This window comes from Protopterus annectens, chromosome 9.part0 (genome assembly GCF_019279795.1).
Source record: "Protopterus annectens isolate FY-2018-M chromosome 9.part0, PAN1.0, whole genome shotgun sequence".
Classification (NCBI taxonomy): domain Eukaryota; kingdom Metazoa; phylum Chordata; order Ceratodontiformes; family Protopteridae; genus Protopterus; species Protopterus annectens.
The window spans coordinates 1704468714-1704494366 of NC_056743.1; positions in this window are offsets into that span (position 1 = coordinate 1704468714).

Below are 25653 nucleotides of genomic sequence, written 5' to 3' on the forward strand. Positions count from 1 at the left end.
TCTTGAAGATGAGGATTGTTTGGAATTATGCGTAAAAGTAAATGCTGATAGAATGAGTCAGAAACAGCTTTCATTGACAGCATTTTCTCTTTCCTCTGCTGTTCTGCTGCCTCAGAGTAGGTATATTAAGTTTGGGACTGTGGGATTACCTCATCTCCTTCACAGCTTGCACCATGCAACACTTTTCTCTGATGTTCCCTTACAGTTGTTTCAGCAAGCTAGTTTCAGAATATCATTATTCAGTAAAATGTTTGTCGAGAGCTTGAGATAATTCAACTTTAAGTGAGGAAAGCCCTTTTTTAATGGAAGCAACACGTTTTGAAGTTTAGAAATTATTAAATCAGTTGGCACTATCATCACATATAAGGATATCCATTTGTATTGGTTTAACAGCTTAGTAGGTGTTTGTCATACTGATCACTGCTGCAGTAGCCTTAGCTACAACTAAGATACTCTCCCTTACATTCCCTCTTTCTTCTTAAGAGTCTTTCTTTGTGGTAATCAGATTTTTTTGTGTTTTTTGCCGTTACCTACTTTTTAAGAAAAAAATAATTAGCACCTCTGATCGCAAATAAGTTGTTGCTTAAAGATAAAGAGCATTTATTTTAAATAAAGCAATGAAAGTAATGTCAAATGTTTCTGTTTGCTACAAAAATACCTAGTACCTGCTTTGGGCACTGATGACTTTTTGTATGATTCTCAGATGTTTTGAAACTAGTACACCATCCCATTTCTGGTTTCTACTATAAATAACATCTCCTTATCAAGTATAGTGATTTTGTTTCTTAGCATTCATTGTTGTGATGTTGTTATGTCCTGTGCCTTTGATCTATATTGTATGATGAATGATGTGGAAATGATCCTTGGATTTTTTTTTTGTGGAAATGATCCTTGGATTGTCCTTCTTTTCACCTAAAGTGATACACATTTTGATTTAAAACATCACAGAGTGTTTTAGCATAATTTTGTTTTTATTTTATTATTTGTTTACTGGGAAAGTCCGACTTGGAGCAAAGCCAATTTTCAGTGGAGACCCAGGGAGAAACACTCCAGATGCATGTCATGAACATAAGGAGGACATGCAGACTCCGCACAGAAAGTACCCTAACCGAGAATCGAACTAGAGAACCTCTTGCTGTAAGGCGACAATGCTACCGGTGCACCACTGCGTTGTCCTTAACATTGTCTAAAATCCCACATTGTGCATTTGATAGTAATGGAAGAGGGCTGCAAATTTTCACTGTTCCTTTTCTTTACTCATCTTAAGTAGATGCAACTATTTTGGCAATGTTTGCATTCATCAGTACTTTACATAAATGAGGATGTGTATGAAATGAGTACAACACAGTCCGAAAATACTCTCTAAAGTGGAAAGAATACATTCCAGTTCTTCTAGCCAAATTACTGTTTTTTTTTTTCTTCTGTACAGCAGAAACCTCCAGAAAAGACTGTTGCTTGGAACTGTAACTTGAGAATGTTGACTGGACTATGAAAAAGAACAAGGTGTTTGTTTCTTAATGTAACTGAGGATTAAGGGAGATATGACAGTAGCACAAAATGAACTACAGGTTATTTGTTTGCACTGTGTGTTCAAGAGCTGTAGAAGACACATGCATCCTGCTCCATAAAATCATAAAATGGCAGTAAAATATTATCAAAAAAAAGCAATTAGAATTTATGGACAGTAAAACAGTGGATAATGAAATAATGGCAGTATTCATTTAGTAGTGCATCGTAATAAAAAATGTTTGCTCAGACTGATAGCTGCGGATGCAGAAAATTATTCAGAGAATCTGTTGAAATATCTGAAAAGTGTAATAGCAGCATGTATTAGTGAACCTCTATGTGATAAACCATTGAAGAAAGCACATTTTAAAAATTCTATTATTTCTGTGCATTGATATGTTCATAGGTACATGCTAGGCTGTTGATCTGTAAGGATCTTAAGAAGACTAACTTTGCATTCCTGTGGTAGTTTTTTAAGCCCTTATATTTTGGGTATGAATAAACCAGAGGCACACCAGAACAGGTATGTCAGAACACTTACTTGTTGCTCATATCCAGGACATGGGTGCTAAACTGAGGGTGAATTTACTGTTATGAATGAAGTTGTTCAAATTTCATTCAGAGTGAGTAATAGAAGTACTTGCTTTGTGTGGAGTATAAGATGGTTGCATAGACGCAATATCCTCTACGATACATACCTGTCCCTCCAACATGTCCTATTTATGTTGTAAAAGAGATTGTGATTCTTTGAACAGGTGTAACGCTACTAATGGATTTACAATTGTGTAATAGTTCTGACATGATGGGGTCAGCTGAGACTCTGTGAAGGCAGAGGTCATGTCTTAGTAGCTTGTATGATACAGAGAATGAGGACAAGGCTCTGAGATTGTCTGCATATTTTTTTATGATTTAGGCCCATGATTTCTTTAGTGTGAAAATGATAGGGTCATTCCAGTTGTAACAAGTATTTGGACAGGTACATAAAAAAGGAGTATTATATTCAAGGACTGATTGGCCTAATGACAGCTGAGTACAGTGGAACAGTTAGATCCCTGGACCTGGACACTGTATCTTTAGATATAAGTTGTATGATGAAAAAGGACTTCCTTACAGTAGTGGATATGTGGTGATCAAGGACAGCTCATTAGTGACATAGAATCCAATATAACAGCACTACAAGTCAAGGACAGTCCGGATATAAATGGCAGGGTTTTAATAAATTGATTGTTTATCTGACGAAGTTTGAGATGAAAATGCGCTGAACAAGTTAAGCATTCATTTTATTGTGGAATAAAACATTTATCTAAAGCCTGGTTGTGGATTTTGTCATCCAGACTGTCCTTGACTTGTGGTGCCTTTGTCTTGTTTTGGTGGTTACAGTTTGCTTGGCACCCGTCTCCTTATTGCTAACATTTTTATAGAATCCATGATCCATGACTATGAGATTAGCTTTTAGGGGGGATATTGTCAATGTGATAGTTACAAAGAATGTCATGCAAGGATACTATTATATTTTTCTTGGTATTTAGTTTCTGTCCATGGTTTTGACACCATTCATTTGTTTTGGAAGGCCTTTTCGTAGGGTCTTGGATTCTTTTGGAGAATTTATTATGACACCAGGTTTACAGTCTTCTGCAAACTTGGTCAGCTATAAACCTTTTACATTTGCTTTGACTTCTGAGAAGTAGATGCCAACGAGGAGTAGCACAAGAACTGAACCCTGGGGTACACCACTAATGATTGGTCTTTTTGAGGAGGTAGAGCTGCCCACTCTAATTTTCTGGGTTCTATTTGTAAGCCATTTTGCTATCCAACAAGTTACACAGGGATTTTCATTTAGCATGTTGGGCTTATCCATGATACCTGAGTGTGGGATGGTGCTGAGCACTTTGGCGAGGTCTGGATATGCGGTATGCACTATTTTGCCCTCATACATTGCTTCAGTAACCTTCTTGAAGAAGACAACCATGTTAAGTAGGCAGGATCTGTCCTTGACCTGAAGAAGTCTAGTTATAAATGAAAGCGCTTACTGGATGTTGTTTGGATTATTAAAGGCTGGTAGCTCCTTTGGTCATTGTTTTCTGTTTAAAAATACAGAGAAGGCCTAGGTGGCACCTCCGCAGATCTCTGTATTTATGCTGCCATTGCTCTTTTGCTCTTCAGAGTGGATGAAGCTTGTGGTATCATTCATCACTCTGGTAAATGAGTCCCTGTCCTACATGTGCAACAGGTACAGAAATATTTCTGTCTCCTGTTGCACAGTGCAGAAATCATGCCAGAATGAGATCCTCCTGAGGCCATATTCACTCACTAGATCAAGTCTAGGAGTGAAAAGGATAGTGGAGGTGTGACTCCTCATGTCATAGACACCACATGACATGCACTGATTACAAACTATGGCATTGTGGTTATTAGTGCATGACAGGATGACAGTTATGCCGCCAGCCTCCTACATGTCCAAGCATGGTCATGATAGCAGCTGGATGGCATGATGACCCTGGTCATTAGTGTTATACAAATGTTTAGTAACATGACTGGGTTCCACAACCATGCACACCTTAATTGATTATGGTGCATATGTACAAGGTGGACTGAGCCTTGTAGTGTGGAACAGGGCTAATAATGAACTGAGTTATCAGCTTAATTCAGAGACCATCATGCTAAATCACCTCATTGCCATACTCTCAGAACTACTAGCCCCTTTATAGCTTGCTGAAAAGTGTGGCTAGCATAACGCAGGATTCTATGCTATGGCAGTATATGTACTACAGAACACAAAGGATATTACATTGGAGTCTACAGAAAAGGAGATCTGATATGGTGCAACAGTTACACAAAGAAGAAAGCCAAATAATTCAATACAAAAAAGCAGCTCCAAAGATATTTGAAGAGAAATACAGGCAAAGGCACCCAGATAAGGAAATTTTCACAATACAAAATAAATAAGTCAGAAAACAAAGGTGAAAGTAGAAAAGAGGATTAATAATGGATGGATATTTGAAGTCTGGAAAAAAAAAACAGATGAACACAGTAATCAAGACTATTAACAGACGTTCATGTGAGCTAGCAGAAGTAAATAGGATATATCACTGTCCACCTACATTGATGAGAGATAACGTCTTACCACAAAAAACATAGAATAGTAAGGGAAAGGAAGGGAAAAAATAAAATGCTATCATGGAAGCATCCAAAAGAAGACTATAAAGCAATTAAGACAAGAAGTGTCACTGTTATAAGAACATAAGAAAGGGAATAGAGCAAGAAAAATACTAAGAAAGACAGACGTGGCAAAAGCAATGCAGAACACCAGAACAGACCTGGATCTATCAAACACTATTGCAAATAATAAACTAAAGATAGCGCAGGCAGAAAAACTTAGAGGGTATGCAAATAGATATAAAGGAAAAGTACAACATAATCAATTCATTGGTGACACAAGTTTTATAGAGAACTGATAAACAAAGCAAAAGGAGTAAAACACCACCAGAAAAAGAAGAAGTAGACACATTTTGGAATAATATTTATCAAGACCATGTGTAACACAACAGAGATGCTGAATGGCTAGAAGAATTAAGAGAACCAGTAAGGAGTCCAAATGTACAGGATATGAAATGAGATGAAGTAATGGCCAGAGAAATTGAAACAAAATTAAGAAAAACTTCTAACTGGAACCCCCCCCCCCCCCCCGCCCAGATGCAGTACTTAATTTCTGACTAAAAGTATTAAAATATTTACACAAAGATTTAGCCCTGAGTAAGAATTACTTATATGTGCATCCCGAGCAGACATTAACATGGATAACGACAGGAAAAATTATATTTCTCCTTAAGAGTGAATTGTAGACCAATAATTTGCCTTCTGATGAATTACAAACTATATACTGGAATTGATGCAGAGTTTATAGTCATTTAGAAAAAAATCATGGCAACAGAAGAAAAGGGTAACAAAAGAAAGTTGTATGGAACAAAGGATCATTTGTTGTTAAATAAAGCAATAATAGAGAATTATAAAAAAGGGGAAGAATATAAGTATGGCATGGTTAGATTACAAAAAAAAGTATTTGACAGCATCCCACATTCATGGATAAAGGAGTGCTTACAGATGTATAAGATACATCCTACATTGATCAATTACATTACAGTGACCATAAAACAGTGGTAAACTACTCCTTAGTTAAGCCGTGACAAATGTCAAATTATTATCACAGGGATACAAATTCAAAATGAGGTATTCCAGGGTGATTCTTTGTCCTTAGTGTTGTTTTGCCGTGCCCTTAACCCATTAAGTTATTTACTTTACAGATTAGGTCATGGTTACAATTTGGCCCCAAGAAAATAACCTTGTGTAAAGACGTCTCATCTTTTTGTGGATGACTTAAAACTGTACACAGTTCATCAGATGAGGGAGTTGAAAGCACAATTGCAAATGGTTAAATCTTTCTCAGATGATAAAAGAATGTCATTTGATATTGATAATTTGCAAAAGCAACATTTAAAATAGGAAAGTCACAGTACTAAGAAAATATCAGTCTGGGACAGAAATGAGATATAAAGGAACTTGAGCAGGAGGGAGTGTATAAATGTCTAGGAATTGATGAAAGATACTCAATAAAACATGAACAAATACAAATAAAACTCAGTAAGGAATACTTTAGAAGACTAAAACCAATGTTGAAAACAGCCTTGACATTTAAGAATAAAGTCCAGATATAAACCAATTTGCTCTTCCTGTTCTAACTTAACAATTTTGGTGTGATTGACTGGCCCCAAAAGGTATTGGATCAGTTGGACAGGAAAACAAGAAAAATGCTTCACATGTATTAAATTATGTATATATATATATATATATATATATATATATATATATATATATATATGTGTTGTTGTCTTTCGGCTTTTCCTGGTTAGGGGTCGCCACAGCGGAACTCTGGTCCGCTAATGATTGGCAGTAGATTTTCACGAACAAATATATATATATATATATATATATATATATATATATATATATATATATATATATATATATATATATATATATATATATATATATATACATATATATATATATATACACATATATGTGTGTGTATAAATAATAATCAGTGTATACTAAGATTATATATTCTGAAGGTGGTATGGGCCTCCTCAAAACTGATTACATGTATTGATCTGCAGTCATGGGACTGCATACATGCCTGCTGTCCTCATCAGATCCAAACAGTTTTAAAACATGAGAAGATAAAGTGTGAGATGACCACTCTGCTTAGTTTAGCAGTAGCATTCCAGTGTCAAGTGGGAATGGAAATCAAATCTGCAGCAGACAAAAATCAGACAGCAACTGGTTTTCCCAAATAACAAATGAAACAATATAAGGAGAAAGATCAGATGAGAAGTATAGCGGCAAGTACAGAGATCTGTAACAACCTCATATTGAAACACAGTAGTGATAGTACCCAGTTTCAAACCACAAACGAAGTTACACCAAAACCAGTTTATTCGATAAAGCTTTCGGGTCTACACCCTTCATCAGTATAATTTTACAACAGAAATGAGACATTTAAGTAGGAGAACCAATTAAACAAATGTTTCAGCCCAACCCACTCACTCACTAACCTAAAATTATTTAAAAGGGCAACCCCATACACACAAGAGAATTTTTATATTTACACATACAAAGAATTTAAATTCACTTTAAATATATCTTAAAATAGCTTAAAATATATACACATATATACATACAACACATACATGCATGATTCACATTATTCAAATAAATTTAAACATATATTTATACCTAAGAGATAATAAAAATAAAATAATGCCCTCTTACTATAGCTAATAGCTTCATAATTTTTCTCTTTGCTTCTTCACTAATAAGGGTTTTAAATTCACAGCATTATTCAAACCTGGACTCACGTTTAAAACCCTTATTAGTGAAGAAGCAAAGAGAAAAATTATGAAGCTATTAGCTATAGTAAGAGGGCATTATTTTATTTTTATTATCTCTTAGGTATAAATATATGTTTAAATTTATTTGAATACTGTGAATCATGCATGTATGTGTTGTATGTATATATGTGTATATATTTTAAGCTATTTTAAGATATATTTAAAGTGAATTTAAATTCTTTGTATGTGTAAATATAAAAATTCTCTTGTGTGTATGGGGTTGCCCTTTTAAATAATTTTAGGTTAGTGAGTGAGTGGGTTGGGCTGAAGCATTTGTTTAATTGGTTCTCCTACTTAAATGTCTCATTTCTGTTGTAAAATTATACTGATGAAGGGTGTAGACCCGAAAGCTTTATCGAATAAACTGGTTTTGGTGTAACTTCGTTTGTGGTTGACAACCTCATATTGATCAGGATTTGATGCAGGAATGTTTAAGGAAACATTAGTTAAAACCAAAAGATGTGAGGTTAATAATGGCACTTCAGGATAGTGGGCTATGTACACATTGGTTTACAAAGTCCATTATACATGTGGGAGGAGCAGACAAATGTAGCTTCATTAAAAATGAATCACAGGGCGGCACAGTAATGGAGTGGACAGTGTTATCACCTCACAGCAAGAGGTTCCCTGGTTCAAGTCTCAGCTGGGATGCCTTCTGTGTGGAGTTTGCATGTCCTCCCTGTGTTTGTGTGAGTTTTCTCCGGATGCTCTGGTTTCCTTCCACATCCCAAAGACATGCAGTAGGTGAATTGGACACTCTGAACTGGCCATAGTAATGAGTGTGCATGCAAGTGTGTGGTGTGGATGAACTACTGTGGCAGGGCTAGCCACCTGGAGTTGTAAACTTTGGCTTTACATGATTGTCACTGTTGAAGTGACACCCTGACCCCATGTGCAAAAATGGGAAAAAGGAGTTGTGAATGGATAGATGGATGGAAACACATCTTGCTGGGTGTGATACACATATGGCAGAGGGCCTGTAGACTGAAAGACACAATAATGTGGCAAGATTGTTGCACTGTGGATTGTGTAAACAATGCAGTACAGAAGTAGCTGAGAAGCACTGGAAACATGACCCACAAAACATTATAGAGAATGATGTAGTATATATCACATGAGATCACCCACTACCAATAATTAAAAAAACAGATGTGAGAAGACCAGACATAATATTCCTTAGAAGAAAGACAAAAGTAGCATTCGGCATTGAAATTGCTGCATGTAAAGATTACAGCGTGTTATGCACAGACAGACACAGAGTCATAAAATGTCAGGATTTGCAGGCAGAAATGAGAGCAATGTGCTAATATGGCAGTGGCTCTGCCAGGGGTATTACACAATAATAGCACAGTGAGTAGGCAGGGCACATTGTAATCTTGGTATGGGTGGTGCAAGCAGCAAAAGTGGGAATGGACAGAAGAGCTTCTGTTCTCTAGGGGGCACATCTGTCTGTGGCTCAGTGTACAGAAGTGAAAGTTTGCAGATCTTTGGGAAAGGACAAACACACATATCACAGACAAGAAGTAGGACAAGTTACCTATCTGCAGGCAAGATCCAGGAAGAGCAGAGGAAGGCTATGTTGCAGAGCCACACAGAAGGGGACATTCAGTCAGCTGTACAATAGGGACACACAATGCTGTAGATACAAAAATAAGGGGCTGTGCATATGGATTACATGCCTACAAGTACCACAGTATGGCACAGGGTTACAGCAGTTATGTCATAGCACTGCACAAGGCTGAAACCACAACAGCAGTTAGGTGATAGATTTTGGTTGATATTGATGGTTCCTGAAGATATGTGAAGGCTGCCAGCCTAGTCAGATAGAATTTTGTAGATAATTCTGTCATTTGTAAATTTTAATGTAAGCCTCAGGCTTGTTCTCGTAAATGTAAAAAGACTGCATTGGATACTGAACTGCAAAAATGTAACAATAGTGCACTCTGCTGTAAGAAAGTCAAGCATTTTATGACTGTCTTTGATGTCAAAATTCAGAGCCACTATGTCTAGAGGGAGGCATCCTGCCTATTGTTTTAAGACCAGAGTTAATGGCTAGAATTTGCATGTATAAATGTCCTTTATTGCTCTGGTTTCTGACCAGGTGTAAAGACTGTAAATGTAGTTTCTCTTAGCCTGGGAACACCAGAGAAGTGTGAAGAATGATGTCATGTGAAGCAGCTCTGTGTTATCAATTTAAAGAGAGAGAATCAGAGAGCTCAGAGCATTTTGTCTTGAGAACATCCAACATCACCAGCACTGCCTTGCTCTAGATGTAAGTTATTTAGAACTGTGTTTTCTCTTAGATATAGCTAGGAAATAATAAGATTAGACTAGTTTGTTTTTCTGTGATGTCAGAACTATTGCTACGGTATTATTTTAAGTATTTCTCTGTGATCTCTGAACTCTTGACTAGCACTGTGTAGTAAGAAGTATTGTCTTGTGATGTTATTATTTATTATTAAATATTTTGTAAACCTTTCAACTGTGGCAGTTTTATGTAGAGTTAATTTAAGCTCTAGAGTACTTTGCATATATATAGTGGTACTGTACCAAGTCACTCTAATAAGCCTTGACTGTTCAGTCACACTTACCATTTGGATAATGATATTGCATAGTAATAATTGGACAACCTTTCATAAGGACCTTTGAGTAGCTGATATTAGTGGGTGGTGGCAGCTGGTACTACAGTATAGTCTGGGTAAAAGGGGTACAGCTGGAGAACGTGTGCCAGCCTTCCCCAGGAGTGTCTGTGTGGTTGTACAAAACTCTTATCTTAAAGTGTGTGTGTGTCATCTACTTGGGCAGGAACACAAAGCACTGGTTGGGCAGAGAGGGTGCTGGAGGTTTTAGCTTGCCCACTAGGCTGAGATCTTGACCCTATAGCTGTGCCAGTGGGGAGTCTGATTGGGGACCTGGAGAGAAAAGGAGAAACCAGACCCAGACTGACTGCGATCTCTGTGTATTGTACCTTACTGTGTGTGTATTTATTATCCTTTCCGTATATGGATGTCCCTCACAGGTGTTAGGAGTGAGGATTGAGCCTCCTTAATTGCTGGGCCAGTGCACGGGCATCACAGTCCTGTATACAGTCACTGAGCCACACATGTAGGTAGAGTACTGTAGTTGTCTTGACACCAAAGGAGTGGCAGTACTTGGAAAATTTCACCATGAAGGGCACTAAGATTCTATTGCAGGCCCTACTCATCCATGGCAGGAGAATCCTGGTGAAGGATAAGGTGGGCAAGGCCTTCCATGATGAGGTATGAGAGGACATCCAACAGCCTCACCATATGCAGGCTTACCTTACGCACCACCCATGACTTTTATCTCCTGTTTTAATATTATAGTCCCACACCACTCTGTCCCCACCTGTGCAAATGATGATTATGCCCTGCCCACCCTTCTGGTTAATGTGAGCTTGGTGATGTTTGATTCACAGTGTGGTCAATCAATGCAATGTACTTCACAACCTGGTTACCTAAATTTATGAATCACTTTTGTTCTGTCTTTGTCTTGCGATGGTCCATAGTTGTAGATGAACTGCTGCTTTCAATGACACATTTTGCATCTACCTCTGCCTTGCATGGAGTCCTGCTGTGACTATTTTTACTTCCAACTCCTCTTCTGAGCCTCTTCCTGCTGGAGCAGTTTTATTAGCTAGTGCTATGGTCTCTCTTTTTTGTGACTGTTTTCATAGTGTTATACTGTGTAGCATGACACAACACAAATACAGTGTTGCATATCTCTGAAAGCATACTGCAGTGCACCACCAATGTAGGTAGCAGAAGTTGGATTTCAGCAGTCCAGACACATATGATGATGTTCAGTCCCACTGTAGTGGTGTACTATATATCTACCTTTGTTTGGGGAAAGTGAATTGAGGTCATCAACCACGGCTGCAAGATGTATGTGGCATCACCTGCAACATACAGCAGCAAACAATATGAATGGTCTGCTACCTATATTCATGTGGTCAGACCTTCATGGACTTTAGGGCAGGCAATGTGTGCACCCACAAACTAGATGACACTGTGGAAAGCTCCCCCAGCATAAAATTCTGATATAGATCGTACAAGTGCCAGAGGTGGGAATCATGAGAACTGCCTGGATGGAGCACAGACACATTGTATATAATATACTCTGCATTGCGTACTACCTGGCAGTTGGTGTGGAAGACCCCCCAGTTGATATACCTGATGCCTTGTGGAGCAGGTGGGGCCTTGATGGCAGCATGGGTGCATCCAATGCCTCCCAGGCCCTCAAGGAAACAGATTATGTCACAGAATGGCCACATCATTGTGGTTCTCTTCTATGCTATTCATGGGACTCACATATGCTAGTCTACATGCATCTAGCATCCTATCTTCACATCTAGGAGCTGGTGTAGGATTTTTGAGTGTGTCCTCATGTGGATGCCGAAAGGTCCCCATAGTAAAAATGGTTAATGTTACACAAACATTTGGGTCCACAGGGATATGCCATACCTCTCAATCTCTTTGCACAAGAAATCTGGACAAAGCCAAAACTAATGGGGGGCAGAGGTGCAAAAATATGAACACATTTTAAATATTGCTCTTATATATGTAGAAAGTTGCTAGAATAAACTGTTTTGAATTACCATTAATGTTCTGAAGGATATGAATTGAAAAGCAAATGTCTGTCATTATTTAGTGAATTCAATCTTTGCAGATTTACCAGAAACCACAATTTTTATGAGGAACAGGCTAAAAATATGAGGCAAAAATCTGGACAGTTGAGAGGTATGAGATAGGCATTCCACTTATCCCCCTTGGCCCCAAGTGAGGTTGGAACCAGTCTATCAACTCTGATAATGTAGAGCTGGCTTTAGATGAAATGGCACTCTAGGTGAATGACTCCGTGGCACCTCTCACTGACCCCACTCATGTCCCCTGCTTCTCCCTATTTCTCCATATCTCAGACTCCTCACACCAGCTGGATTACTTTTTTCTACCTTTTATTTTTTTTATTTTTTTTTACTCTTTGTCTTTTTCCTACATCCTTTCAACGCACCCTAACTAGATAAGACTGCACTATAACAACTATAAAATAAATAATCAAATTAATACTTAAGTCTGGGGGGCAGTGGGCCTTGTGGCCATGGGGGTATAAATGCGGTGAGGTGTATTTTACATCTTTTTCAAATCTCTGACCCATTGAAAGCCTGAACAAAATGTATTATTAAGGGAAAAAATCAAAGAAGACATAAGTCATGCCTCACAAAATCGCAGTTCACAATAAACTGAGAAGAAAAATAAATGCTTGTGAGGATACAAAAGTCATATGTGGGAATAGTGCCTGTATCCCTATCCCCTCAAAAAGATAGTCACCTTCTTTGTATTCCTCTGGTGTTACACTGGGATAAAGGCAAAAGGGCTATGGTCATATATTTAAAGTGGCTGCTCACTCACACACAAAGATATATATAAATATATATATATATATATATATATATATATATATATATATATATATATATATATATATATGACCGGGGAAGTCCACTGGGCCAAAAAGAGCCCATTTACAGTGGAGGCCCAGGGAGAAACGCACCAAATATTGTTAGATACATATTACGTGTTACAAAACAACAAAGATTTGTACAGAACAAATAAAACATTTAAGAAATATAATACATTATGTAATACACTTTTAGTGAGTTAACTTTTAAACAGAAGGTTACTGGCCCTTTTGGAGGTTAGGTAAACTAAACAGTTGCAGAAAAAGACATTTTTGTCAAATAAGCTGTAAGTAAACATTAAACAAGTAGCTACTAGCCCTTTGCAGGTTAGGTGGGCCATTTTGCATGGAGGGAGTACCAGAAAATTGGATTATGAAAAATATAGTACATTAGACAGCATAGAGAAAATCAGTCCCTGGTAGGGCGAGATTGTTTTAGGTTGAGATTTAGCAATAGAATTGGTAAATGGTAATGATTTCAGTGCAGGGTAGAAAGAGATGGGGTGGAGAGAGGTTTATGTTGGAATGTGACATGGGCATTCCCATTTTGCTAATAGATGAGAGAATAGCTGAAATTTGAAATTGGTATGGTTTGAAAGGTTGCGAAGGTGGGGGGGGGGGTTCCACTGCTTGGCTAAGGAGTAGGACAGTAGTAGGTGGCCAGGAGGTCAAGCTGGTTTGTGGACCTGAAGGAGATTTTGGTTTGTCGAGATGGGGGTTGGGTATATAGGGTTTTAAGGATGTAGCGAGAGATGGGCAGTTTGTGGGTTTAAAGATGAGCTTGTGGGCAATAGTGAGTTGTAGGTAACTGAGGTAGATGGGGAGTGACAGTGGTGGGATAAGTTTTTTGAATTGGTTGCAAATTTGCAGATCTTGTGGTAGCAGGATTCAAGTTTGGATTGTAAGCCAAGGTGGAGATTTGTGAACAGAGGGGCACCATACATCACAGAGGGGAGCAGGAAGGTGGATGCCAGGGTTTGACTAGTAGAGGGGCTGAGGAAGTGGGTTGTGCCTGTAGAGGAGACCTATCTTTTGGTGGGTTTTTTGATTGCTGAGTGAATGTGGGTATCAAATTTTAGTTCATCATCAATGATGATGCAGAGAAGCTTGGTGGTGGGAATGATTTCAAGTGGGTGTTGTTCTGGCTCTGTACGGTGAATGAGGTTTTGTCAATAATAGAGTTTTTGGTAGGAGAAAAGATCATTAGTCTGGTTTTATTTGCATTTAGATCTAAGTGGTTGGACTGCATCCAAGTTTCAGTTGTGGAGAAGGCTAATTGGGTTTTTGCAAGGAGCTTGGAGGGCGAGAAGGCTGAGCAGATGATAGTCGAGTCATCTGCATATTGGATGACAGATGACTCTGGGATGAAGCGGTGAAAGTTGTTAATAAACAAGTTAAAGAGTGGAGGGCCAAGAACAGAACCTTGAGGGATGCCTGTGAGTGTAGGGAGGAAAGGAGAGGTTGAAGTTTTCCATTGGAAACTTGTTGGCAGTTGGACAGATAGCTGGAAAACCAGGCTATGGTGGAATGAGAGAGATGTAGGGTGGACAGTTGGGATTTGAGTAGGGTGTGAAAGATGGTGTCAGAGGCTTTTGACAAATCTAGGAATATCATAGATACAAATTTGCCTGAGTCTCATTCAATGTTAATGGTTTCCTGAAAGGAAAGAAGGGCAGTCATGGTGGAGTGGCCAGGGCAGAAGCTGTGTTGGGTAGGGGAGATTGTTTTGGGTTAGGTGTGTCATTAGTTGTACTTGGATGGTTTTCTCTAAAATTTTAGAAAGTGGGGAAAGGATGGCAATAGGTCTGAAGTTGGTGGTGTCAGTATTCTTGCCACCTTTGTGTAAGGGGAATGATGTAGGCATGGCGCCAGATAGAAGGGATGTACGATTCTTGTATGGATCTGTTTATAAGAATAGAGATGGGATAGGCAATGCTGTCTGCAGATAGTTGGAGGAAAGTAGGTGGAAGATTGTCAGGTGCACTGCGACAGGGTTTGAGTTTGAGGAGGAGTCTTTTTATAGTTCTTGTGGGAATGGGAGTAAGGCAGAAGGGTGTGAAGGGGTAAGTGATTGGGGTGGAGGTTGTGGTGGGAGGGGCTGGGGTTGGAGGGGGGTGGGAAGCAGGTGGATAGTTTGGCTATGCAGTCTATGAAGAATGAGTTGAACTGGGAGGCTGTGTCAGGGTCAGAGAGGTGGGATTAGGACAGGGGTTTTCTTTATTACCAGGATCCAGAATTGATGAGCTGGAGTCCCAGAATTTTTTTGGGTTTGTTGAGTGCAAGGACTGGAGTTTGGAGTAGTGAGCTTTGCGATCTTTAGTTATTAGCTTTTTTGTGGAGTTTTGGAGATGCTTAAATTCTAAGAAGGTGTTTGGGTTTTTATGCTTTTTATGCTGTTTCCATTTTTTGTCCCTTTGTTGCATGGCTAGTTTAGTTTCATTTGATAACCATGGGCAGAGATTGGTTTTGATGCATTTGGCTCTTGGGGGGGGGGTGTTGCTGGTTGAGGAGGGTCAGGAATGAGTGGTTAAAGTAGGATACAGCATCATCTAGTGGGAGGGTTTTTAGAGGGGACCAGTCAATGCACTTTAGGCATTCTGAAAAAGTTTGGGAATTGAAAGAGGAGAGGTTGTGGGTTTGAATGTAATGGTGTTGTTTTTGTAAAGGAGATGGGAGCCGGTCAACAAAGGCAAGTAAGTGATCACTGAAAGGATCTGGTATTATTCCAGCTTTGGTGATGAGATTTGGATGAGTTGTTAGGATCCAGTCAATGATGGTTCCAGAGGTACCATCTTTATTTGGTCTGGTTGGCGAACAAATTAGTTGGGAGAAATTGTATAGGTTGATAGTGTGGGGAGGGGCATCAGACTTAATAGTGGTCCAGTTGATGTTGGTATCACCAAGGATATAGGTTTCATTATTTATGTGGGAGGAGAACCAGGATAGGATGTTCTCAAGTGTTTTGATATTATCACCTAGGGGGATATAGAGGGCAGTGATACATATGGATTTGTGGTTGTTTATTTTTTAATAAGCCTCTTGTAATTTCAGCATTGGCAAAGGTTGGAATTTTATTGGGGAAGGGAGTTATGGTATGGGAGGAGGAGTAGATTATAGCTACTCCACCTCCTTTTTGTGGGCTTTGTCATTGCAAATGATTTGGTAACCTGGTGGTAGGATTTTGTGATCTTTTATGTAGGATTTGAGCCAGGTTTCAGAAATGGTGGTTATGTTGGGGTGGTTATGGGAGAACCAGGCATGGAGGTTAGGGATTTTATTATTAAGGCTTTGAGCGTTAAATGTAGTGAGGCTAGTGGACTTAAGTTTTATGGGTTGAGAGGAGGGTTTGGCGACATTAATGTTAGAGGTGGGTCCGGGGTTAAGGTAGATGTCGCCGGCAAGTGAGAGAGAGTATTGATGGAGGAGTAGAGTGTGGTAGTGTGGTGGAGATGGGTAGTATGGGTTGAGTGAGACTAGTGATTTTTTTGTATGACATTTAGGAGATGAGTGTAGGGGTGTGGGGTGTGGAGTAGCTTAGATTTTAATAGATATGTAGTGTTGGAGCTGAAGAGTTCATGTGAGATGGATGAGTAAGAGGGGAAGTGAGGATGATGGTATGAAGCAGTGATGTGTGTAAGTGAGGTATGGTAAGGGTTGGGAAACTTTGTGAAATAGGTCAGACAGAAGAGAGAGATTAGTAGGGCTAATGGAGTAATTGTGAGCACTGATGAGTAGGGCATTGTAGGAGGGGTTGTAGAGTGTTTGGTGAATGTGAGGTTTAATAGATGGGTGGAGTTTGGCTGAGGCTAATTGTGACTGGATTGGAGTGGGTTGAGGAGGAGTTTGGGGAGGTATAAGAGTACAGATAGTGGGGGTGGCTGGAATTTGGGGGCAGGGTAGGGGAGCGGAGTGAGCCCGCAGGACGAACGGAGCGGGTAGAGCCAAGAAGGCCCGATTGTCCAGAAAAAATAATCAGCGACTAAGACTCTGAAGCTGGGCTAGAGCTACAGCCAGAGAGTAGGTTTTTCTGTTTTATATTTTCTTTTTATTATGTTAAGATTACTTAGTAGGTATCGGGGAAACTTGAGAACAGGAGAATAGATAAGTAAAATATGAGTGAGTCCTATAGTCAAAAGAACAGGCAGAAATTAGGAGAAATACAAAAGTCAACAGAAACAGGCAGAAATAAGGAGAATTTAGACTAGGGAGATACTCTACTAGATAGACTTAAAATAAGTTTACATGCAGCCTAATTTAAACACTATGGTAGGGGAAGAGAGAAAAAAGGTAAGAATAACTTGGAAGTCATGGGGTGGATACAGTGCAGCTGTCAGTACCAATGCAGGGCTCAACCAAAAGGCACCACAAATACCTGTTTGCTTAACAAAGCAATAGCTAGTGCTACTGAAAGGATTACAAGACAAAATTCAGTGGAGTGGAGTTGAAAATAGCTGTTGTAAGCACCTGGATAGAAGCAGAGAGGCCGTGGAGGTGATCAACTAGTAGTACAAAAGTTTTCTGAAGTTTATAATTTTTTTGGGAGTATCCCTGCTCTCAAGTATGGGGAGGGGAACAAACCAGACCCACTACGTAGTCGTGATGTACAGACACTAAAGGAAAATAGATAAGGAAGAAATTGTAGTAAAGGAGTTAGACCACCTCAGTGAAACAAAGCTAATATCAATGTCTTTCAGGTTGTATAGCAAACACCAGGCACCAGAATTACTTAGCAATAACATTCTAATAGTTCAGTTATACCTCAGCTACAATCAGTAGACAGATTGCAGATAAACACAGAAAACTAATAATTTCAGTTTGTACAAAAACAGCGAAAATATATAAATTGACTACAGAATAAAAATAGAAACACTAACTGTAAAGTCACATGCAGCCAAGTAACTTGGTTCATACATGTATAGCCCTGGTCTTAACAGGAACAGAAAACAAAAGCAATATAAGAACGGAATGCATGGGTTCAGTTTAAAAATCCACGTGCAGCCCCTGATACAGTGTTAGACCTCACAGGTCGATCTGAAATACCAGCAGAACATTAACAATATCTATGACAAGGATAATATTCACTTAAGTAAAGCAGTAATAGTAGATGAAACAATAGCATGCAGTACACAGTAAACAAACAGTTCCAGCCACAAAATGCCAGCAGAAAATAACAATATATGTGACAAGGATAGTATGCCATTAAGTAAAGCCGTAATAGTAGTATGCGAAACAATTACATGCAGTGCACAGAAAAATACATTTCCAGCCACTATCATTATAACATAAGATGAATAGTTTGATAAATGTTTACACTGTCAAATATAGCAGTAAAAAAGATTAAAATAAAGGTTTACATTGCCAAATAAAAACCAAAAACAATGAAAAGAAGCAAAACTTGAGTGCTTACATGGGAGCTCGCAACACCAGGGGCTGTAGCTGCTTAGAGAAATCTAAAGATGGCTCCCAGGGTTTAAAAAAACTCTTACAGGTTAGAGGGGGAGGGTCAATAATAGTCAGGTGTGAGGGGATAGCCAAATAATACAGTGTAATCAGACCTAGACCAGGGAATGCATGCAAAGCAATAAAAAAAAGTCTACAAAAGCAATTGGAGACCTGGGAATAGGAGGAGAGGTAACTAAAATATGAGTAAGTCCTACAGTCAAAAGGAACAGGCAGAAATTAGGAGAAATACAAAAGTCAAAAGAAGCAGGCAGAAATGAGGAGAATTTAGACTAGGGAGCAGACCTCCCAGCTGTCCCGAATTACTTGTTTTTTACTGAGTTTTGGGGTCCAAATGATGGGGTTCCACAATTGCCGAGTGGCACCCCTTCATTTCCGATTTATTTCCACTGTCTTTTTGCATTTCGCACTGTTTCAGCTGACGTCATCATGTGCACGATGACGTCAGCATTGTCGGTGTTACCAGCCTATTGGAACTGAGCTCTGCACACATTTCTGGCTGGCACTCAAGAGCTGTTCAGATGCTGCAAGCAAGAACAGTTAGGATCCGATTTGGGTCGCAATGAAGAATTTAGCTTTGGAGATTGGATCTGATTCCGGTTACAATGAAGAACTTCATTTTGGAGATTATGGCAGGAACAATTAGGATCTGGCTGTATAACGGCGTTTATGGTTTGGAAATACACAGGCGGCAGAGCAGAATGGTAAGTAAGGAGTGTGTGTGTGTGTGTGTGTGTGTGGTGAAGCAAAACACTTTCCATAATTCTTAAAATTTGCAAGAAAACTTTGATTTGTTGTACATAACTAAAACACAAGTCCTTTGAAATTGTTTGGAATTTACCAACTATAGGACAGCAGCTCTCTGTGATAGTATTTTATTCAGACATCAGTCAGACTTGAAAGTTACCTTCTTTGGATGTTTGCAGTTCTACTAAAAACTAAATATTGTCACATTGCCACACTCTCTTGAATGGACTACACTCAGAAGATTATAACTTTGAGGCTGCCGTTGTTCGAGGACTACCTTTACATATCTGATTTTATGAGCTATGATTTTGCTGAAGTAGACCATAATGTATATAATGTACACTCCACAAGGATGTCATACTCTGTAAGGCAGGTAGTATGTCAGAATACATTTTGTGTGGTAATACTGTATGCTGTGTCACCTGGTGCAATATTGCCCACCCACTATATCACACCAATTATTGTACAGTGCAATATTTGCCTTCAAGTTTTGTACCACAAAAAACTTTAGTGGTTTATCTGACTCTGCAAATGTGTATGCAGTATTACTTCATGATGTAGTGCCAAGAGATGCTTTGTGTAAAATCTTTTGAGTGGAGGTGTTTCTTTTTGAAAAAATGGTATTGCATTACAAAAGGCCAGTACTAGTGATGCATTGATTTTAACATCATGTAACGTATTAGTGGAGATGTTCATAGGTTGGTACTAGGCTAGCAGCCCTAGGACCTATACAAGCCTAGCCATAACAAATACCTGGCTATTTCTTCCCACACTATTTATTTCCCTGGACCCCTGTCTAGCAGGGTGACTGACATGATCCCTGGGGTGAATTTCCTTTCTCCCATCCAATCATCAAGGTTCCTTTTGAAGAGGGCCAAAGAGGTTTTGCACACAGATGTTGCATGCTATGAAGTTTTGTTGATACTGCCTTCACAGCGGCTGATGAGACCAATGAAAAGTCTAGACCTTCAACCCCGTTGGTAGAAAAAAAAATTGAAACAAGTATGGTGCTTCACACAAGTCTGACTCAAAAACATGCACTGATATCAGTGTTCTTGAAGCCAGTATCACAAGCAATTAGTAATACTGGGTTTGAGTCTCAAATGAGAGCTTATATTATCCTTTCAATTCTATAATTTGAACAGTGTCAAACTAGAAGGCTTTCTCTGTACTTTGTGTGTGTGTGTGTGTGTGTGTGTGTGTGTGTGTGTGTGTGTGTGTGTGTGTGTGTGTGTGTGTGTGTGTGTGTGTGTGTGTGTGTACACCTTGGGTATAGACTAAAAAGAGCCTAATGTCCCTAGCTGCCACCACTTGTGAATTTCTGCCATATTTTTCACCTGTTCCTCATAAGATCTGTAGTTTTCAGGATGTTTGTACAAATCACTGAGGATTGAGTGACAGGCATTTGAATTTCAGACTTCATATTCTTCAGAAAATAAATGGTAGAAAAACCTTTTATTCTAGCAGTTTTCTAACTTAATAAGATCAGTATTTGAAATGTGTCCCTATTTTGGGGCTGTATTCCCCCATTATTGGCTTTGTCCAGGTATTTTTGTGCTAAGAGTTGACAGCTATGGTGAGAAGTGAGAACTGAATTCACTAAATGATAGTCATTTAAGAAGTTTCAGTCTTCCTATCTTTCAGGAAGCAAACTGCCAATTTGGCATAGTGGTATATTGCTTTGACTGCAGTGCACAGGGTCCTGGGTTCAACACTTGCCAGTGAAATGCATGATGGTAACACAACATTTTATTCTAGCAACTTTCCAAAATTATACAAGCAATGTTTAAAATGTGTCCCTGGTTTTTGTCCCCCCCCAAAAAAAAAAAAAAACCAGATTGAAAATAAGTGTAAGAAGCTGTGCAAGATGCCTATGCCTTACACTACTGCCATTCTAGTTTTATATATATATATATATATATATATATATATATATATATATATATATATATAGTGTATGTGTGGAAGTAGACTTTTATGATGGAAATGTTCTGAATTGAGCAGTTTTTTCATTATTGGCTCATGCATTTTGTTTCATTGTCCACTGGAAAAATGTTCAAACAATAAATTTAAAATGCGCTCTTCTATCTAACAAGTGTGCTGTATTATACAAAGAATATAATTTAATAAAGTCAGGAAGGTGTATCAAAGAACACATGTATGTTTCTTGTTTTATGTGCAAGGGGCCAATGATTTGCAAACAGCCCAAAGATAATCTTTATCCACCACTGGACAGATGCATTTTCTTTGGATGCGGTGTGGTTTCAGTGCTGTTTTAATGAATGTGAGTTTCAAGGGCAGAGCAGTTTTAATGCCAAGTCTATTTTCATTGTGAGACAGTATTGCTTACAGTATGCACACATTAGTGTTTATGGTAAATGGGGTGAAATAGCCAGGTAATGGGACATTGGAATGGCTGCAGGGGGACTCTGGTGCCATATTTTTATTGTCTGTTCTGCAGTTTGGGTTTGAAAGTTGCTATCCCACAATTCCATTGGAGTGGGCAGGGTTACATAATTATGCATACAAATTTTATGTTAAACAGTGTACAGATTTGTACCTATTTTTCATGGCCCTTGTCCAGATTTTTGATGTTTCCAAGCTGAGAGGTATGCTAGGGAGATACTCTACTAGATAGACTTAAAATAAGTTTACATGTATATATATATATATATATATATATATATATATATATATATATATATATATATATTCCCCCCAAAGAAAATTCTTGTCAGATGGAGAAGAAAGCACAGAAATTGATAATTGAGTAGAAGTATCAGAATTATCTTGGACTTAAACCAGAGTCTAGTGTTGGGAGATTGCTTTAAAAAAAGAAACATGTGACACTGCACCCTTAAAAAAAAGTCTACAGCTGATGGCAAGTACTAGGGGAATTCTGTTCTGAGTGAAATTTACAAACATTTCTTCATGCATCTGCAAGTTGTTTTTTCATTGCTGACTACTTTTGCATGAAGACAAACTGTCTGCAGATACAAGAAATTAATCTTGAGAGTGCTAATTCTTTGATGAGGGAAATATAGAATTTAACAATACAATGGCATACAGTTCACTGAAATAAGGATTGGAATTATGGGAAGTGAATAAGCGATAGTAGCCACACCAGCAGCCTTAATACTTGAATGTATTTAATAGAACAGTACATAATTTCATGTTGTTTAAATGTAGCTAGTGGACTTTTTCTTAAGGCTAAAAGTTAATGTTTTCTGAAAGCATGCAAGCTGATTTTCACATCTGTGAGGTGAATAAAGATAAGAAAAAAGCAGACAGTAGTTAATTTAACTGGGAACACAGGCTGCAACATGCACTTTAGCATGAGTAAGCTTAATTTTAGATTAGGTTATGCCTGTGGGTGCAGCTGTCCATTTGAGGCAAGTTTTCCTATTTAGATGGCTTAAAACTTAATTTGTTAAAAATATACATAATTTTGAGTGTTTGATGTAATTTAATAGGGCTTGGGAGTGTTTTGTAAATTTATTTAGTTTTTTGTTTGAGGGTTTTCATTAAAGCAAAAGTTCTTGAGAAATGTGACATATCTTCAAATGGAGATTAAAAGAAACAACCATATAAAAGGTCAGCCTGCCAACCATTAGTGTGGGCATGTAATACCAAAGTCATAAATACACATTCAAACAACTGTCATGCATAATAGGTGGGAGCAATATATTTTTTATCATAATGACTACTCTATCAATAAAATCTTGGAGTGTAAATGGCCTTACAGGTATAGACAAAAAGGAAAGACTATTGAATTATATTAAGAAATGCAGAGTGCAAATAGTAATGAAGCAGGAGACACATTTAGAAGTAAATGAGCATGTGAATTTGACAAAGAAAGGATTTCAGCATGGATATTCAACAGAATATCAAGGAAAAAAGGAAAATGGGAATAATAATGCTGATTGCTAGAAGGGCCCTGAGAGTAACAGAAGAGAGAAAAAGGACAGTAATGGTACATTTGTAGTAGTAGTGGGGGTTATTGGCAAGGGAGGAGGATTATGCTGGCATTTATTTATATTCAACCAAAAGCTGCTATTATCAAACTTAAGAAACCTTTGGGAGAAATAATCAGCTTTCAACAGGGAATATTACTTGTAGGTGGGGAATTGAACTTGATTTGCAATAGCAAGAATGTATTGGAAGCCTAAAAGGGAAAGTGTAACAAAACAGGGTAGATTTCTGAAGAAAGGTATGAAAATATTTGGTATGGAAGACTTGAATTCAGTAGTAGAAATTTAGACAGAATTTACATATTATTCCCAAAGATACAGTAACTGGACTAAATTGGATAGAAATTCTGTTTCACAGGAACATGTGATTTAATTGAAGGCTTTGACACACATCCAATAAATATTTCAGATAATGCACTGATAAAAAGTCGTTCGGCTTTTCCCGGTTAGGGGTCGTCACAGTGGAACTCTCGTCCACTAATGATTGGCAGTGGATTTTTATGGTGCCAAGTTGCAAGCCCGACCCCCCACCTTCAAAGAAGGCACGCCCATTCATGCACCTACCTGCATGTCTTCAAAGTCACTCGACCTTGGGGAGGGCATGCAGACTCCACACAGAAGGCGCTACAGCCGAGAATCAAACGGGAGAACCTCTTGCTGTGAGGCGACAACGCTAACCGCTGTTCATGCACTGATAAAGAGTTAAATAAAAATCTAGGGTAATGAAGAAAAATAAGACACCATCAATTTCCAACCTATATGTTAAAAAACGAGAGGAATTTAAGGAATGGGTAGTGGAAATTACTTGAGAGTTATTAACAATGTTAGGAATTTCTTCAGAAGGATGGATAGCATATAAGATAAAATGATAATGGAGTTTAAAGACATGGTAGAAATAAAAGAGAAATGGATATGTATAAGAAGCAATAGGAATTGTTTAGAGAGGCTGATAAAGGTTAAAGTACTGCATTGTCATAGAACAAGAGAAGCAGCAACTGCAGAGTTCTGAAGAGAAGATAAGGGAATATTTGAATTATGTATTTGAGTTTAGAAAGATTGCTGTTAAACTACTACTATATTTCATAACAACTCCAGACCATAAAACTTTTAGCACAATGACTTAAGCAAGAGAATGTAGAGAGGATTGTTGTCAAACTTAGGCTATGACAAGGAAATAACCAGAGATCCTATTGAGGTATTAGAAATACTTAAGAAATTTTATATACATTTGTGTAAAGCAGAGAAATGTGGAAACCATGAAAGAACACAAATGGAAATATTTATGGAAGAAACAATTATGCCAAGATTATAGGAAGATGAAGCTCAACAACTAATAGTTAAGATAGGAGGGGGTGATATAAAAACTATGTATAATCAAGCTGCATGGAAATCTCCAATAGCAAATAATATTTTAAAGGAAGTGTGGATGTTAGTAGGGAAGAAAGTGATGAAGATGTGAAATATTTTTTAAAGCATTTTAAAAGGAGGGTAAAGCACCATCATCTTGGAAGAAAGCTATGGTGGCTGTATTACTCAGAGAGGGTAAATACACATCAGACCTAGATTCATATATACTCTTTCAGTTTTAAACCATGATTATAAATCTTTTAAGTCTATACTCACTAAAAGAATGGCAAAGGTGTTACCAAAATTGATAGATATTTATCAGTGTGGTTTTGTAGGGGAAAGGCAAGAAAATATTGTTGTTGGTGGGTCTTGATGCAGAGAAAGCATTCAACAGAGTAAGCTGTGATTTTATGTGTAGGGCAATGGAAGCATTTGTATTCTCTAATACACTAATAAGGTTAATTAGGAGGATGTGTAAAGGATCAGAGGCAAGAGTTAAAGTAGAAGGGCTCCTCCCCAACAAGTTGTGTTTAAACAGAGGAACCAGGCAGGAATGTCCTCTTTCCCTTTTTTTGTTTGCTTTATCTTTAGAATCACTAGCAAAGAAAATTAGGGACTCAGAAATTCAAGGACATAATTGGCATGCTAATCAAGAAGAGTTAGCTTTATTTGAAGATGATATTATTTTGTTCTTGTTAAAAACAGAGAAAGACATCTAGGTGTTGTGGTACATTCTGAGACAGTTGCATGTCTTCAGAATGTAAAATTAATGAAAATGAAACAAAGGCTATAGTTGTAAATTATGTACCCATGATTGGCTTGGTTCAGTAATGTCCATATTTATGGGGATATGTTAAGGTGAAGTATTTAGTAATATGGACTGAAGAGACTTTTGTTATGGCAGCTAAGGATATGTGGGAAGAGACTAAATAAAAGATAAAACAAAACTGAGAAGCAGGAAGCTCCTGTTTATGCATAGTAAGGTGCAAGCAGTAAAAATGTTTTTAGTCCCTTTAGTTTTATGTAGAGGTCAGGCATATTTTTATCAACCCGAGGAAACGTAGACAAATAATGAATAAAAACTTGAAGGAATTTATCTGGGAGGGAAAGAGGGGAATAGTTAAGTGGAATATGTTGTTCCTCCCAGTACAACAAGGTGGTTTATTATTACCTGATATGAAAGGATATTTTAAAGC